Consider the following 5,485-nt stretch of genomic DNA (forward strand, 5'->3'; position numbering starts at 1 on the left):
GTAAGGAGCTCAAGTTGATTTGGAAGGCAAAGCTGCGATTATTGCTTACAGGGTGATCCCCAGGAATGCCAGAGGTTGGACCATGAGGTGGATGGAATACTGTTGAAAGCAGAGACTTGGGAAAATACAACCATTTCATGGTACACAAATAAACTATTATTATCTTCACTTCCTATCAGCTTTTCATTCTTCTGCTCTTATTAATTTTGGTCTGTTGAAAGTCCAACTTCAACAGCCCTTGTTTGTTTTCCATCAGTCCGGTGAACCCCAACTCTTTCTTGGAGGCAGAAATGAGATTGGGGCCAGGAACAGGAGCAGAGTGCAGACAGTTTGAGATCAAGAGACACAGCTCAAGTTGGGGCTACCTCTCACCTATCTTGTTTGAGACTCTCAAGGAATTTAGAATCTGCACAGATCTATGGGTATATGATGAGTTCACTGGATACAATGAGCTTGAATACCTGGCCAGATAGAGATGTAGGTTTAAAACTCAAGAGATGTGTTCAACAGAAGTAAAAAGTACTAATACCTGAATATTTCCTCTTTTGCCCCTCTGACTTCCCTTCTTTAGCACTTCAACAGTCCTCCTTTAAGTACAGGATCTTGGTAAGGAGTGAAGCCCTGAAAAGGCAACATAAAACAAGAAATGAAGTTAATCTACATCATAATGAGATTGGAGATGAAGACAGAAAAATCAGGTGGGCTGAATGCTGAGGCAAGTTTCTGAGGGTTTGGAATCAAGAGTGGAAAATGGAGTGTTTCAGGGAGCAACTGCCATCTACTGTAGGAGCCCCAAAGATGCAAAAATACAGGTGACATTTTCATCTGTGTTGTACATAAAGATTGCTCTCAGTTTATGCATTTAATTGAGAGACTATTTAAGGAACTGAATGATTTTAATTATCTTTGAGCTAACTGAGTAATTTTTTAATTGCAACACCTTTGCTAAACAGATCTATATAGAGTCTTTATTTTAATGAATGTATTAAATGTTTGCATATGAATATAGTGGATTGTTTGTATGACCACCTTATGCTAGATGTTACTCATGTGATTTTGATGTTCAGTTTGTTTTCATGTTGCTACCAAAGAGTACTGCTTTAATTGTGGGCTACTAAGAGGAGGACCTAAAAAAAAAACAGAACTGGACATAATACATAATGTTCGATTTGTGCCAGGTGAGGTATAAATGCAATTACAATGCCCTAAACAAATAGAAATTTTGAGGTGATTTGAAAAGAGAAAACTGGAAGAGAAAATGAGTTAGTATACCTCCCAGAGTAGAGTAACATCCAATTTTAAGGACTCATGTCTTAGCGTCTTCACCACATTATCTTTCAAGCAGAGATATAGCAGTGTCATCAAATCAATATAATCTACGACATTAAATTAATGCCGCTAATTTTAAAAATATTATTTTAAAAGTTTGGTTATAAGTTAAGTTGTGTGCTGTTTTTAATACATCAGTTCACATCTGAGTATGCTTAAGAAACATTTTCATTAAAATAATATACTTTAATGTGGAACCAAAGAATTTCGCCTCTACAAATGGTTCACTTTTACCAAATTTGAAAAACGCTTGGAACACAACTAGCCTTATGCAAGCCTTGATGAAAAAGTGCTCTGAGACAGGCACAGGCCTCAGGGGGCAGCTGGCAAGAAGTAGAACAGATGCCATGGCAGTTCTAGAGTGAAATAGGGTGTTTAGAAACTTTCTATGAAATCTATGTTTCTCTTACTTAGCTTTTCAAAATTTCAGATAATAATATCTCAGAGGTACTTCAATAATACCCATTTATGTTTATGACATCTTTCACCATATTATACATTTCTTTAGCTGCCCCAAATTATAATTTTGAGTTTTCTGAATGAGTACTGCATTAACCAAATGTAAGAAGTATCTTGGTATTCCTGACAACCATAATTCAAAATAATGTAGTCATATTCTAAACAAAGTCCTGAAAAGTGACATAATAAAGGTATCATAATGTTCTTATAGCAACTGGACCATTTCAGTTTAAACACACATGGATCCACAATCTTAAATCACACTTCAGCAACAAGGACTCTATTGATAAGTGATCGATCCTTATTCAGTCATTTCTATTCATTCTTGAATACTGCCTGCTTCCCTTTAACTCTTAATTAATCTGTCACTTATCAATGTAAATTTTTGAGTAATTACAGCATTTAAATCTTTAGTATGGATGGAATTGCAATAGAATTTTGCCCCTTCTCATCATGACATGTCTTATAACTATGCTTCCTCCAGCTCAAACTGAGCTCCAGCCAAACTGAAACTCTTCCATGTTTTGAACAACACATAATCTCTCTAATCTAAAAAATGTCTCTCAAATGTTCACACTATTGAGTTCATCCAATCCAGTAGCTTCTCCCCAAGACTTAGAAGGGTGCCAGATGCAGCAAATAAAAATACAAGATACCCAGTTTAATCTGAATTGCAGGTAAACAATTAGATGCTTTTTTACTCTAAGCATAGCCCCGTTATTGCATACGACATACTTATACTAAAAAATTATTTGTTGTTTACCTAAAATTCAAATTTTACTGGTTATCTGTATTTTATCTGGCAACCCTGTGGCTAGGACTCTCAATTCTACAACTTCTAATTTTTATAAAGTATACCTTCTCCCTCTGGCATGGCAGAAAAGAAGAAGTAGAGTCACCTGTACAGAAAAGTAGGACAATGGTCTTAAGGCCTGGCCTAGCAGCCTTTGGTGTGACATCAAGCACTTTCTCTCAGCTGATATCCTGAGCCTCTTTTCCACATTAATTCCACAGCCTACACTTCCATGTTGCTCAGTATTATTTTCTAGATTCCCAGTCTTCTAACCCACTCCGGCTCTGATGGATGAGATCTGAATTATATCTGATGTTCCTTCTGGGATGAGCATGGGGGAAGAGGCACCCATCTGAAACTTGTGTTCCTGGGGCCAGGATTAGATATAGTAATGAGTGGGTCTGGTCAGTATGGTACAGTAGGTAGCCAAAGTCCAAGTTCTGTGTGAGACTGGGCCTGGCAAGTATGCGTATGAAGCATCAAGTTCAAGAGAGAAGGGAGAAAATAAGAATGGGGAAATAAAGTGAAACAATAGGCAACATAATCTACAAGATGATGCAGTAGGGGAGAAGAGTTTCTATGGAATATTTATTTATTTATTTATTATTTATTTATTTTTTTGCGGTACGCGGGCCTCCCACTGCTGTGGCCTCTCCCGTTGCTGAGCACACGCTCCGGACGCGCAGGCTCAGCGGCCATGGCTCACGGGCCCAGCTGCTCCGTGGCATGTGGGATCTTCCCGGACCGGGGCACGAACCCGTGTCCCCTGCATTGGCAGGTGGACTCTCAACCACTGTGCCACCAGGGAAGCCCTCTATGGAATATTTATAATAAAACTCATTCTCAAGGAGAAAATTGTTAAGAGGGCCAAGCTTATTTGGACAATTCACTTTCCAGCTTTGGCCTCCCGAGGTCCTTCCATGAGCATTGATATGATTGGCTGGTGGAAAATAGTTCTCTTTTCCTTCCTGGCTGCTTGACGATTAACTGCCATCATGAACAACACGGTAACTATCTGATCCAGGAAGTTCATGACCGACCGAATACTTCAGCGGAAACAAATGATCATCGATGTCCTTCATCCTGGGAAGGCAACAGTACCTAAGACAGAAATTCAGGAAAAACTAGCCAAAATGTACAAGACCACACCAGATGTCATCTTTGTGTTTGGATTCAGAACCCATTTCGGTGATGGCAAGACAACTGGCTTTGGCATGACTTACGATTCCTTGGATTATGTGAAGAAGGATGAGCCCAAACACAGGCTTGCAAGACATGGCCTGTATGAGAAGAAAAATACCTCAAGAAAACAGCGAAAGGAATGCAAGAACAGAATGAAGAAAGTTGGGGAGACTGCAAAGGACAATGTTGGTGCTGGAGATGAAGAAATGAAGTGTCCAGCAGTGAGCTGGAGATTGGGCAGCAGAAGGAATAAAGACTCTGCAGTGATTGTATCTTTGGAGACTGTGCAGCTTTTTCATGAGAGAGTTAATAAACTAAGACTTTAAAAAAAAAAAAAAGATGGTGAGGTTCTCTCTTTGATCTTAGGAGTGGAAGACATTCTTCTCCTAGGCAGTTCCTTGATCTCAAAGCCCTAACACCACTGGGACTAATAAAATTCTAAGTCCAGGCCTATCTTGAGATTCTTTCCTTAGTCCCTACTTAGATGTTCTCATTTGGCATGACTTTCCCAGTGCTGTCTCCCTGCCTCATGTCCACATCTGCTTGGTCCTCATGGTTTAACATTAGAAAAGAGATGAATCACAGCTATGTTAAAGACCTATGTTAAAGGTCTTTATACTATGTTAAAGACCACTACCATCTACTCGGTGACAGCTGCCTATATTCAAATTATAATGCCTAAGAAATCACAACCAGATTCTAACATAGTGTGCATTATAACCTTCATCCAACATCCCTGAAAACAAATTTAAGAGCTGTTCACTCAAATAATGACTCTCATCAATCAAACAGAAAAAATGGGGGGGAGGGCAAAGAGTTGGTCAGAGTGACTTCTGCGTCTTGCAGTCTCTGAGAATAACAAGAAAACATGGGAAAAATATGAAAACCGTTGGCTTGAAAGCATTAGGAAACTAGCAAAATATGGGCTATATTCCAGAACAAGATGTGGTAGAAAATGAACTCCAGAGACATATAGTAACATCTGGTCTACTTTTGCACATGTGGCGCTTGCCAATTCTGGAGAGATAGCTGAGAAGTGCTTTTGACAGCTCAAATGGTGAGGGGGATAAAAATTGAAGTCAAAGACCCACCGAAGCTAAGGGCGTTGGAAAACATCCCCTATATTGCTTTGGAAAACCAAAGAGTTGCATCTGAGGATTAAGGGCGAACTAGAATTAATTAACCAACCACCAAAAAGATGGCAGCCAGGGTTTCCCTGGTGGCACAGTGGTTGGCAGTCCGTCTGTTAATGCGGGGGACACAGGTTCAAGCCCTGGTCCAGGAAGATCCCACATGCCGCGGAGCAACTAGGCCCATGTGCCACAACTACTGAGGCTGTGCTCTAGAGCCCGCGAGCCACAACTACTGAAGCCTTTGTGCCTAGAGCCCGTGCTCCTCAACAGGAGAGGCCACTGCAATGAGAGGCCCGTGCACCGCAGCGAAGAGTAGCCCCCAATCAATGCAACTAGAGAAAGCCCCTGCGCAGCAACAAAGACCCAACGCAGCCAAAAGTAAATAAATAAATTTATTTTTTAAAAAAAGAAAGACGGCAGCCCTATTACCACCTCATCTGCATAGCCCAGAAAATCTGTTTCAGAAATGACCCCAGGTTGCTTGCACCTATGTGAGCTGCAGACATAAATAAAAATCCTCTCTAATGAAATACAGTATCATCTGTGGTAGAATTCACATTTCTAATTCTCTTTTAGACGCAGGAAAAGA

The 5,485-nt window shown here is 40.2% G+C and overlaps 1 pseudogene; it reads left to right on the forward strand.

Moving 5' to 3' along the window:
- Positions 1-3,576: 3,576 nt before the first annotated feature.
- Positions 3,577-4,089, forward strand: LOC132425680 (small ribosomal subunit protein eS24 pseudogene; annotated as a pseudogene).
- Positions 4,090-5,485: the final 1,396 nt, after the last annotated feature.

Source organism: Delphinus delphis, chromosome 5 (genome assembly GCF_949987515.2).
Source record: "Delphinus delphis chromosome 5, mDelDel1.2, whole genome shotgun sequence".
Lineage (NCBI taxonomy): Eukaryota > Metazoa > Chordata > Mammalia > Artiodactyla > Delphinidae > Delphinus > Delphinus delphis.